Below are 13,514 nucleotides of genomic sequence, written 5' to 3' on the forward strand. Positions count from 1 at the left end.
AGATGCAGGAAATCATTTGTTAGACGTCGCCACCCATTTGTGACTAAAGGAAAAAGCAAACAAATTAGGAATACAAGGCAATTTACTTAAACCTGGCAAGGGGTATCTACAGACAACAATACTGCAGACATCAAACATCACTCTTAATGGTGCAAGTTCATAGCATTCCCAAGACTGAGGAACTTGCCAAGGATGGCTACTACCAATTCTGTTGGTCATCATACTGGAGCTAGCCCACATAGTCAATAAAGAAATTAAAGATATTAGGACTGGGGGCAAATAACAAAACTCCTCCATAGATGATTTCATTATCTACATGGAACATCCAAAAGAACTGTATACATATTTACTTTTTTTTTTTTTTTTTTCTCAGACAGCGTCTTGCTCCGTTGCCCAGGCTGGAGTGGAGTGGCACAAACATGGCCTCACTACAGCCTCCATCTCTTGGGCTCAAGTGATCCTCCTGCCTCAGCCTCCAGAGTACCTGGGACCACAGGCACACCACTATGCTTGACAAATTTTTCAATTTTTTGTAGAGATGGGGTCTCGGCATGTTTCCCAGACTGAAAATATTTTTTAGAGATAAGAATTTGGAACGTTAGTTGGATATGAAAACCACTACTGACCATCCTCAACCTACAATGGTTTGACTTAGTTTTTTGACATTATAATGGGTTTATTGTGGTATTAAATGCATTTTTGACTCATGATATTTTCACATTACTTTAGGTTTATCAGGACATAACCCCATTGTAATTCAATTGTATGTAGTCTGTATACAAAAATCAGTTGCATTTTAATATACCAGCAGATATCAGTTAAAAATGAAAATTTAAAAATATACCATTTACAATAGCATAGAAAAATATGAAATACATAGGAATGAGTTTAAAAAGCTATACACACATGTACACATGAGCACATAGCATAATGGAAATGACTAATAAGTTCAATTGCATTAATATGAAGAATTTCTTTTCTCTAAATCTACCATAAAGGCACAAGTCACAAACTAGGTGAAGATAATTGCAAATTATATAATTGACAAAAACTCATACCTAATATACAAAAATATTTCCTACAAAAAAAGAAAAAAGAAATCCAATAGAGAAATGAAGAAAGCATGAGAACAAGTACTTCATAAAAGAGAAACTTGAATGTCCAATAAACAGGAAAAAATGTTCACCTCATTATTAATCAGGAAATTCATATTAAACTACAATAAGAAATTTATACTCCCACCACACTGGCAAATATAAAGTGTGATCATATCTGGGGTTAAGAATGTGAGTCTTAAGCACTTACTGGTGAGAATGTAAATTGGTTCAACTACTTTGGAGACTCATGTGACATTACTTAGTAAATTTAAATGTGTGTTCATCCTAAGATCCAGTGGTTCTACTTCTAGATATTTAAAGTAGAGAAAGTCTTACACATATACACAAGAAGACAAGTGTGAGGATATTCATAACAGCCCTAAAATGAAAATAACTTCAGTATTTATCATCAGTAGAATTCATAATTAATTGTGTTTATATGATACTGCAATAAAAAGATCTGCAGCTACATGCAGCAACATGGATGACTTTTACAGACAATTGTGCAAAATAAGCAGGCTACAAAAGAATAATTCCATATGATTTCATTTAAATAAAATTAAAAGACCTGACAAAGCTAAGCAATGTATTTTTAGGGTGTACATAGTGGAATGATTATGAAGGAAGGGCATCAAAATCAGGATAGTGGCTTATCTTCATGAGCGAGGAAGGGTATGTGATTGGAAGAGGGCTACGCAGGAAGTTTCTAAGGTTTTGGCAATATTTCCTTCACACTAAAAATGTGTTTACCCATGTGTTTGCTTTATTATCTTTATCCTTTAAAATACACATGTGCTTTATTTCCATAGTTATTTATTTTACAATAAAAATACAATTATGTAGTCCCAGCTACTTGGGAAGCTGAGGCAGGAGGATCATTTGAATGCTGGAATTCAAGGTCAGCCTGGGCAATATAGCAAGACCCTGTCTCTAAAAAATAAATGAAAAATAAATTTAAAAGTTTCAATGTGATAATGTATGAAGAACTTAACGGCATGGCGCATAGAAAATAATAAATATTTATTATTGTTTTGTTATTAATATCAAAATGTTTCCCTCTATATCTAGTTATAGCTGCAGCCCATACATTTTTCAGGTACTGCTTTTATTTAGCTTGAAGTCTTTAACAAATTTCCCTCCTGCTTTAAAACAAGTATTATTTAGTAGACTATTTTAGTTTTCAGGCATATAGGATTGTTCAATCAATCTCTCTCTTTGTCTTATAATAGTGCTGCATTAGACTCAGAAGATGTAGTCTGTATGAAGGTAATTTTTCTGACAGTTATTGAATAAATTTATTTGTAGCTTGAAAAAAGAAAATGTACTTAGATGAATAAAAAATACCTTTGTTGAAATTCCTGCAGTGAAAATAATTTCAGTATTGTAATTCTGTAACTCTCTACTATTCCTTTCTCTATTACAGTCTTGATTTTAGTATCTCTATTTCTGAAAACCCAAGCCTTCTTAGTATTGTAACCATGATGATACTATATAAAAGACTATGATTTTGTGTTTATGTGTATTGTTTAGTATTAATTTATACCACCACCAGCAGTGTAAGAGAGTGTCCGTTTCCTTGTCCCTGGTGAGCAGCATTGGATAATATTTAAAAATAATTTTTGTCAATTGGATTTTTTTTCTGTTACATTTATTCCTTTACTTGTTAGTAAACTTTAATTTCTTGAATATATATATATATAGAGAGAGAGAGAGTCCAATTTTCATTCTATGTGAATATTTATGTACTTTACTAATTTTCTATTGTGAGAGTAGTGTTTTTGGTTTATTTTTTTCAAAAATTAATTTGTAAAACCAGTTTATATATTTAGGATGGTATCATTCCTTGTTGCAATTTTCTTCTCCCCAGTTTGGAACTGGCTTTAAAATTTCAACTTATTCTTTTTTACCTATCGTCTTTTCTTCCTCTTCTTCAGGAGCAAATACTCCCAGCCTTTTCTTCTTATTTCATGTAGAGCAGTTTAGTCTTCTTTTATTGCAGGGGGAAGATGGTCATTTGGCCGTGATGATGTGGCCCCGATTGCAGAATTGAGTTGGAGGCCGAAGCATGTGAGCTCTGATCCTTGCCAGTTCCGTAAGTCAACAAATAACACATCCATTTAGACAGCTTCCAGACAACAGATAGCTGTGAAATATAATCTCCTTTATGATACAATAGTGATCCTAAATTTAAGTATGTCAAGCATTTATAACCTTCTGACTCCTTGCAAAATTTTATCTCAAGTGATTTCAATATACTGTGCATACTTTATCAGGCAATCTAAAGGTAAACATCTATCTGTAGTGAAAGCATAACACTGACGTTTGTCAAAGGTCAAAGATTCAGAGATTTAACTTATTAATAAATCTATAAGCTGTTAGTATTTTTATACTGTGGTGGTAAGAAAATTTGCAGGATTTTTAAAAACATGTTTTAGTTCTTACCAAGAGTTCCTAAGTACATTGTTTTTCTAGTAAAATCCAGTTTGTTCCAAATTTTTGACTGAGAAAAGCTAAATCTTTTCTTTTTGGGAAGAAAAGTTCAGTTTTTAAGGAGATCTAGTCCTAAAAATATCAAGGATAGAGGCTTAGGAATTATGTAAGCCTCCACAGACTTCCCCACATTCCCCAAACTACTTAAGATGATCCCCAAATAGGACCAGCCCTAAATGAGCCCTGGAAATAGGGAAGAAGGCTATCTGTATGCCTCAGTACTAGGGACCATCTACTTACTGTCACACAGGAAGAGTTATGCTGAAAGGGGACATTAGAACTGGCCTGCAATGTTGCTTTTTCAAAACTATCGGCGGGTGCAGTGGCTCATGCCTGTAATCCCAGCCCTTTGGGAGGCAGAAGCAGGCAGATGGCTTGAGTCCAGGAGGTGGAGGCCAGCCTGGGAAACATGGTGAAACCCCATCTCTACAAAAAATAAAAAAAATTTGCCGGGTGTGGTTGTGCGCACCTGTAGTCCCAACTACTTGGGAGGCTGAGGTCGGAGGATCACTTGAACTTGGGAGGCAGAGGTTGCAGTGAGCCGAGATCGTGTCGCTGCATTCCAGCCTGGGTGAGAGAGAGACACCCTATCTCGAAAAACAAAACAAAACAAAACGAAACAAAAAAACAGATCCCTAAGAAATAAATAGAAGAAATTATGGGAGAACCTAATGATAACCCTTCATTTAGAGCAAGGGTGTCCAATCTTTTGGCTTTCCTGGGCCACATTGGAAGAAGAATTGTCTTGGGCCACACATAAAATACGCTAATACTGATGTTAGCTGATGAGCTAAAAAAAAAAAATTGCAAAAAAATCTCATTATATTTTAAGAAAGTTTATGAATTTGTGTTGGGCTGCATTTAACGCCGTTCTGGGCCACAGGTTGTACACGTTTGATTTAGAGGGGTGAGAGCTAGAGGTGGGGTGGGCTTGGGACAGAAAGTGAGCTCTCTCTGCTGTGAATCAGCAGCATCTGAAGCAGTGGGCTGGGAGACCCCAGGGTAAGTATGGCCACATTAAGTAGTAGTCTGTGGCAATGGGGCTTCTGACATACCACTGGGCTTTTGCATGGTGCAGTGGCTAGTGGCCCAGAAAGGAGAAAGGGTCACATAATAATTGCCACAGAACAACTTATTTAACAAATGCTGATGTAGCCTTTATTACCTCCCAGGGATTGTTTTAAATTATTGGTTCTTAACTGGAGGGGGTTTTGCTCCCCAGGGGACATTTGGAAACGTCTGGAGATATTTTTGTTGGCACAACTGGGAGGAGACTGCTACTGGCATCTAGTACGTTAGAGACCAAGGATTCTACTGAACATTCTAAAATGCACAGGATAGTCCCCACAACAGATTATCAGTCCCCAAATACAGTGTCAAGATTACAAACCCTGTTTCAAATATTTAATAAATATTAACTCATTTAATCTTCATAGCAACCCTGTGAAAGCTGCTCATTTTTCAGGTAAGGAAATGGAGGCAGATAAATAACTTGCCCAGTGTCATATCTGATGGAGACTCCAGGCCAAAGGGAAATATGCATGTTTGAAAAATGCAAACATTCTAGAGAAGAGCAATTACTACTAGCCTAAATAAAATTTAAGGTGAAATGATTTACAGACGGTAATTTTTTAACAAAAAGGCATAATTCACAATGAAAATAGTTATAAAACTTTGGACACTAGTATAACCCTGAAATATATAAAACAAAATCTGTTAGAATGTAAGGAGTAATTTAAATACAGTGCTAGCTTTTTTTTTTTTTTTTTTTTTTGAGGTGGAGTCTTGCTCCGTCGCCCAGGCTGGAGTACTGTGGTGCGATCTCGACTCACTGCAAGCTCCGCCTCCTGGGTTCGTGTCATTCACCTGCCTCAGTCTCCCAAGTAGCTGCGACTACAGGCGCCTGCCACCACGCCCGGCTAATTTTTTGTGTATTTTTAGTAGAGACAGGGTTTCACCGTGTTAGCCAGGATGGTCTTGATCTCTTGACCTTGCGATCTGCCTGTCTCGGCCTCCCAAAGTGCTAGAATTACAGGCTTGAGCCACCGCGCCTGGCCACAGTGCTAGCTTTTTAAGAATAGCTTTATTGAAGTATAATCAACATACAATAAACTGCACAAATTAGAAGTATAAAATTTCATACTTTTCTTTTTTTTTTTTGAGACGGAGTCTCGCACTGTTGCCTGGGCTGGAGTGCAGTGGTGCGATCTCGGATCACTGCAACCTCCGCCTCCCGGGTTCAAACAATTCTCTTGCTTCAGCCTCCTGAGTAGCTGGGATTACATGCACCCCCCACCATACCCAGCTAATTTTTGTATTTTTAGTAGAGATGGGATTTCACCGTGTTGGCCAGGCTGGTCTCGAACTCCTGACCTCCTGATTCTCCCACCTCAATATATGTCTATGCCTGTGAAATAATGCCACAGTTAAAATAACATTTCCACCATTCCAAAAGTTTCCTCGTGCCTGTTTATAATCCCTCCTTCCACCCATTTCATGCCCTTTCTCCAATTCTGTCAACCAGTGATCTTCTTTCTGTCTTTATAGATGAGTTTGCATCTTCTAGAGTTTTATATAAGTGAAATTATGCAGCAGATACTCTTTTTTTGTATGTATTCTTTCACTCAGCATATTTATTTTGTGATATCCATGTTTTTGCAAGTATCAACAGTTCATTCCTTTTTATTGCTAAGGAGCATTTCATTGTATGGATATACCACAATTTGTATATCGATTTACCTTTTGATGGACATTTGGGTTGTTTCTATTTTTGGCTATTATAAATAAAGATGCTGTGAACATTCATGAACAAGTCTTTGTATGGACATATGTTTTGTTTCTCTTGGAAGAATACCTACGAATGGAATGGCTGGGTTATATGGTGAGTATGAGTTTAACATTTCAGGAAACTGCTAAACTGTTTACTAAAGTTATTGTTCCATTTTATATTCTCACCAGCTATGTGAGAGAATTCCAGTTACTCCATATCCTTGCCAACATTTAATATGCTTACTCATTAGGATTTTAGACATTTAAATAGGTGTATAGTGGTGTCTCATTGTGATTAGATAATATATTGTGGTATATTTATACAATAGAGTGCTATTTAGCAATGAAAAGGAATGGACTTACATGTGGAATCCAAAAAGTCAAACTCACAGAAGCAGAGAATAGAATGGTGGTTGTCAAGGACTTGGGGCAAAACGAATGGGGAGATGCTGGTGAAAGGGTACAAATTTCAGTTAGACAAGATGAGAAAATTCTGGAGACCTATTGTACAGATGGCGACTATAGTTAATAATGTTTTGTATACTTGAAAATTGTTAAGATATTAGATATTTAATGCCCTCACTACAAAACAGTAAGTATGTGAGGCAATGGATGTATTAAATCGCTTAATTTAATCATTTCACAATGTATACATATACCAAAACATTACATGTACACTGTAAATATGCATAATTTAAATTTGTCAGGTATACCTTAATAAAATGGTGGAGGTACAAAGAGAGACATCACCCTCCACAAAAAAGGAAAGAATACTCAATAGTAAACCTGAAATTTTGGAGTTCTGTAGGAGGAAAAGTGTATGAATAGTACAATAAAGTTATTGTAAGAAAAAGAAAAAGGAATGGCTACTGACATGTGCAGCAATATGGGTGAAACTTCGAATACTATGCTGAGTGAATGAACCCAGACTGGGAGTAAATACTCTATGATTCTATTTATATAAAATTCTAGAACATGAAAATATTGGGTAACCCAATTCAAGTATTGAATTCAATACTTGAACAATTCAAGTATTGTTATCTACCTATGTATAAAAGAAAAAGAATCCCTTTGTTTTTGTTAGAGCATGGTAAGTTGGTTTGGCTAAAAAGGACAAAGTTCTCGATAAGTAAAGTATTGCTTTGCCTTTGGTGATCAGAGTGATCTTAACAAAGAGTGGTACCTAGTAAAACAGATTTACATCCCTCAGTGTTGCACGGAAACCTTTAACATACCTAAATATCTATGGACTAGAATTCCTGCTATATCTGCTGGCCGTTGTTTGACACTGCCCCCTCCCCCACTCCAAGTAAGAAAGAGGTTGTAGTAACACCATTTGTCACACACACATAGTTCATCCTAGATTCACCAGATAATGAGGGTGGACATTTGTGTTTGGTAATTGCTTTTACCCAAAGCAATAATAGTACTTCTCATATCTCTGTGACAGGGAGGTAGTTACAATTTGGAGCCAGATACTTAAATTAATTCTCACGGAGTCTCGGAGATAGGGGCACTGTCTTCCTTGATGTTTACATTTCAAAGAGATGGCTTCCAGGTCCTTGAGAAAGACATTCCTTGGTTGTAAAGCTGGCAAGAAGGTTTGTTTAGCTTTTGAAAAGATTTACAGCTATCTCAAAGAATTTACAATTGCAAATTTTCTAAAGGAAATGCTCCAGGAAAAGGTAGAGGAGGTGTCTTTCCCTTTCTCTCCCTTTTTACACCAGGATTTTTATTTTTTTATTTTTTTTTGGATTTGGATTTACCCTTACAGTACTTATAATCTGAAATTCCTTGAATGTGGTCCAAAGTATATTTCTGTTCATTTGATCTCACTGGAGACTAGAGAAGAGTCTCCAAATATAATTTAACTTTGAAAAGTAAGCTTTCTCCTTCAGGCCACTAATTAACTTACTCCAATTATTGTTATCCCAGCCGTTTCTTGGTTTGTTCACTATCTCAACAAAGGAAGGCATTTTTAGGTAAGTTTAACCAACCCTGCTTTGGAGAAAGCCCTTCAAATTAAGTTCTCTTTTATTCTGGCAATGCCAGTGAATATTAAATGTCAGATGTTGTGCCTATTGTCCCGGGCGCCAGGGACAAATGGTAAAAAAGATAGGCATGCTTCTGTTCCCTCTGGAGTTTATGTTCTGGCAGGGAATGAGACATTTAACCAGTGGTATTACCAGCAGGAGCCAGTGCCATGAGTGTGACTCATGGAAAAGCACAAAGTGCCATCTATAGGACAATATTGTGAAATGTCCTAACCTAGAACTGCAAGAGGTCAAATTATGGAGGGCCTGCAAACCTTAATAAAGATTTAGGATTAAAAATTCAGTGCCTTGAGCCTGTTCCTAGAGCCTTTGATTCTTTGGGTTTGGTGCAGCTCAAGAGCCCATACTTTAACAAGCTCCTCTATAGGATTCTGATGCAATTAGTCCCAGTACTTTCCTTTGGACACTCTGGGCTATAAACCCTTTGAACGTTTTAAAGCCAGAGATTGGTATAATTGGATTTGAATGGATTGATGGAAGGATGGGGCAAGAATGGTTGTAAGGGATTTAGGGAGCTACTGTAGTAGTTAGGCAAAGAATGAGGGTAGCTTGGACTAGTGGGCATATAGAGAAGGGACATCTATGTCACTAAGCATTTGAGAAATATTTAGGAGTGGAATAGGATCTTGTGATTGTTTAAATGTGAAAGGAGTTGCTGAGGCAGATGAAGGAATCAAGGATGACTCCCAGGTTTCAGACTCGAGTAATGGGCTGGGTGGTGGTGTCATTTTCTGAGATGGTGAACATTGGGAGGAAGAGCAGTTGGAATTGAGGTATAGGAAGGAGGAGTTAATATTTTGGACACAGAGACAGCCATGCAGAGATGTTTAGTAGGCAGTTAGATCCAGCAGTTTGAAGCTTAGGAGAGAGGGCTGGAGTTTGCATGTAGATTTGAGAGTGGACAGCTGAGAGATGGCAATTGGAGGGCAATGGATGAGACCCCACAGTGTTAGTTTGTTTTGCATTGCTATAAAGGAATACCCAAGCCTGCATAATTTATAAAGAAAAGAGGTTTATTTGGCTCACAGTTCTGCAGGCTGTACAAGAAGCATAGGGGGACATCCACTTCTGATGAGGGGGTCAGGAAGCTTATAATCATGGTGGAAGGTGAAGAGGAAGCAGATGTGTCACATGGAGAGAGAAGGAGCAAGAGAGACATCAGGCTTTTTAAAATAACCAGCTCTCCTGTGAACTAATGATAACTCACTCATTACTGTGGGGAGCACACCAAGCCATTTGTGAGGAGTCCAACCCCATGACCCAAACATTTCCCACTAGGCCTCATCTCCAACACTGGGGATCACATTTCAACACGAAATTTGGAGGGGGACACACATCCAAACCATACCACCGCCCAAAGAAAGCCTCTAGATGGAGAAGGAAAGAAGATCCAGAAGGAAGCCAGAGCAATGTCAGACTATGTTTTGGTCAAGGAAGAGGAAGAAGAGCCAGCAGTAGATACTAAAAAGGAACAGCTAGGGAGATGGAAGGAAAACTGGGAGATTATGGTATCCATGTAAATACCTATGGAGAATGGTCCCTAGTGATTTTCTGTATTTGTAATTTAGCCAAGGCACATTCAAAACATTGCAGCATCCTTTCCAATCACATATTCTGGAGGGTGGATATTCTTAGTGCACATATATGGTTCTATTCCAGGGACCAGTCACACTTACGCTGAGCACTTAAAAAATATTCTATTCTTTAGGATAAGAGAGTTATTACAGCCACAAAGGCTATCAAGTCCCTCTCCTTCCAAATGTACATCTCTCATGTTTTCCATCTCACTTTGGTGTCTGAACTTCTCAGGAGCAGACCCTCAATGGCCTTTTGACTTGTAGATGAAAACATCGATAGGAAAGGGTGATGACAACGACTGGGTTGTCTCTTGCTACCAGGTCAGTATCTTGGGTGATATATTCGTATATTCATCTTTTAGGTCAGATGTGGTGGCTCATACCTGTAATCCCAGCGCTTTGGAAGGCTGGGGTGGGTGGATTGCTTGAGCTCAGGAGTTTTAGATCAGCCTGGGCAACAGGGCAAAACCCTGTCTCTATAAAAAATACAAAAATTATCCAGGCGTGGTGGTGTGCACCTGTAGTCCCAGCTACTCCAGAGACTGAGGTAGGAGAATCACCTGAGCACTGGAGGTCGAGCCTGCAGTGAGCTGAGATGGTGCCACTGCACTTCAGCTTGGGCATCAGAGTGAGACCCTGTCTCAAAAGAAAAAAAAAATTCATCTTTCAGTGAGAAACTCTTCAGAGTGATAGATGGGAGTCCATGTCTTTTCCACTGAATGTGAATGTCCTGCATTTTGAGATACATGATTTTTAAGTAATCTAGTTCCATAATAATTTTTTAAAAATTAATATTGATGAAAAATAAACAACAGATTTTTTTTTTCTCAAAGGAAAGCATCTATCACTTTAAAATGTGTGACTGTATTGGCCATATATCTGCTAAATCTTGCAAGTGTATGAATAGGGTGGTATATAAATAAAGTAGAGCTCAGGGAACTGTCTAGCCTTCACCCTATCTATAATCCCTTGGCCAATCACTTGGCCAAGTGGACAGAGGCATGTGTCTATAATCCCAGTGGTGGGATTATAGACACATGCCTCTGTCCACTTGGCCAAGTGATTGGCTCAGGGGTGGCCACATGGCCCATACAGATTTCTTTCTAGGATAGATAAATGAATGTTGGGGAGAAAATTCTTTCTTTCCTATTGTGGTTGCTAAACTAAAAAGACGTTAATCTGGTCCATGAGCAGCCACCTTTCCTGCTGCATGTGAGAGCTTTTCTGAAGAAGGAAGGTGGCGCACAACCAGAAGCAAAGTTGAGAAATGGAGAGAGATGAGCTCTGATGACACTGTGTGAGAGGCGAGTCTAGCTGTCATTTTGAATCCCTTATTTACCAGTTATGTGATAATGACCTTTCTTACCTAAGCTAATTGACTTACTTAAGCTTTTACCATTAGCAACTGAAAGTATCCTAATTAATACAGCGACCGTTGGTTAAAGTATTCACTTTATTGTTGTGGGAGACCCTTATTAAATACCCTTTATGGACCTGAAGCCCACTATCCTATCCCTCTGCAATTACCATAATAAAAAAATAGGATAATTAATTTGCGACTTTTTAATTTTAAGTTACTTCAGAACGGTATGCTCCTTTTCAGGAAAATAATTATATTTATTAACAACAAGGGAGGGCAGTATTCGCCAGGTTCCTTTGAGAAACCTCTAGAGATGATACTTGCTTGCTGTTTTAATGTTTTAGCTAGGGGACGGAGAGGGACCTGCCTCAAACAAAATACCAGAGTTATGATTGGATTTGTCAAGATCCCTTTATTTCTATCCCAGGGGATAAATAAAAGGAGGCAGAACCCTTGTGCTGTTATGTCCACAAAACTTGGGTGTTTAACCCTCAGGACCAGGTGAGTTCCTAGCTTAGTGTGGGGCAGTGGCAGAAAGGTTTCCCACCTTTGACAGAAGGCTTAAAACTGTGATATAATATTTGAATAATACTTGGTGTTGCCTGAGGAGAATGATCAGAGAGCTTTGATTGGTCTTTTGTGTCTTGGTGTCCTGAAATTTCTATCTCATCGCTTAACCGGTTTCAAAGTAAGCCTAGCACAGAGAAGGAACTCATCTCAGATTTTGGTAAGGTTTTAAAACACATAAGATAATTTAGTTTAGAGCATTGTTGCCTAAAAAGAGCAGTACACTGGCTCAGATAAATTAAAATGGCAACAATAGCACTTTCCTTAGAACGTGTGAAGAGGGCAGATACTTTTAATGTTTTGTGTGTGTGAAAAAGGAAGTGAAATTTTAAAAATAAAAAATACAAATCTAAAAGGTGAATGACACCTGGTAAGAACAACATAGATCACATTTAAGGAAATTCATAAAATTAAACTTGAATTTTAAAGTTAAGTTAGAAGACATATAATTTAAAAACCTTTGGGAAGTAGTAAATCTACTGGTACAGTGTAGAAGTCTCCCATGTAGTAATTCAGTTTCCTTTTCAAATGGTCATTGATGGCATTTAATTCTGTCTGTTGGCAAATTTTTGAAATCTATCTCCCTTCTTTTTTTTTTTTTTTTTTTTTTTTTTTTTTTTTTTTGAGACGGAGTCTCGCTCTGTCGCCCAGGCTGGAGTGCAGTGGCACAATCTCGGCTCACTGCAAGCTCCGCCTCCTGGGTTCACGCCATTCTCCTGCCTCAGCCTCTCCGAGTAGCTGGGACTACAGGCGCCCGCCACCACGCCCGGCTAATTTTTTTTGTATTTTTAGTAGAGACGGGGTTTCACCGTGGTCTCGATCTCCTGACCTCGTGATCCGCCCGCCTCGGCCTCCCAAAGTGCTGGGATTACAAGCGTGAGCCACCGCGCCCGGCCGAAATCTATCTCCCTTCTAAAGGGAACTGAGGACTTCATCTCAATTGTGTACTTTTCACTCACTTTTTCACTCTCCGGTAAAACAAATACCCCTCATAAGCAATATTCAACACCAGGATGTTTATACACCACCCTTCCTATACACTTGCAAGTACCTGTAGCGAAAGATTCAACCATCTTTTCCTCCTCCCTCGGCAATGAAGGAGAATAGCACAGGTACCATTAAGAATAGCCATACACAAATTGAGAGAGGCTTTAATCCATCTTTCAACTGAAATGTATGAAAGATGGATTAAAGCCTCTCTCATTTTGTGCTCCTGAGCAAGTGGTGGCTGGCATGCACACATTTATTGAGTGCCTGTACCGTGTCAGTAGCTATGCAAGGTTGAGAGGATACGGAGTTGAAAAAAATATATTTCCTGCTGTTAAGTAGTTCACAGCTTATTGTAAATTCAAATACAAAACACAGCAGTGTTATAGGCTCCTCAGCATGGAGGCTGAGGTTAGGAATGCAGCTGTTAGCTCCAAAACAAGACAGTTGGCTGACCTGGGATCCACATTCAAGACACTGGCCTTGTCAAAATTGCAGTTTAATAAACTGAGTTAAGCAACTAGAACTATCTGTTCAGTCTCAGTGTTACCCTGAGTACTCATGAAAGAATTTCAGAAGAAATTCCTAGGCAGTTTCCTCTTTACAGACAAAG

Source organism: Symphalangus syndactylus, chromosome 3, assembly GCF_028878055.3.
Source record: "Symphalangus syndactylus isolate Jambi chromosome 3, NHGRI_mSymSyn1-v2.1_pri, whole genome shotgun sequence".
NCBI lineage: Eukaryota > Metazoa > Chordata > Mammalia > Primates > Hylobatidae > Symphalangus > Symphalangus syndactylus.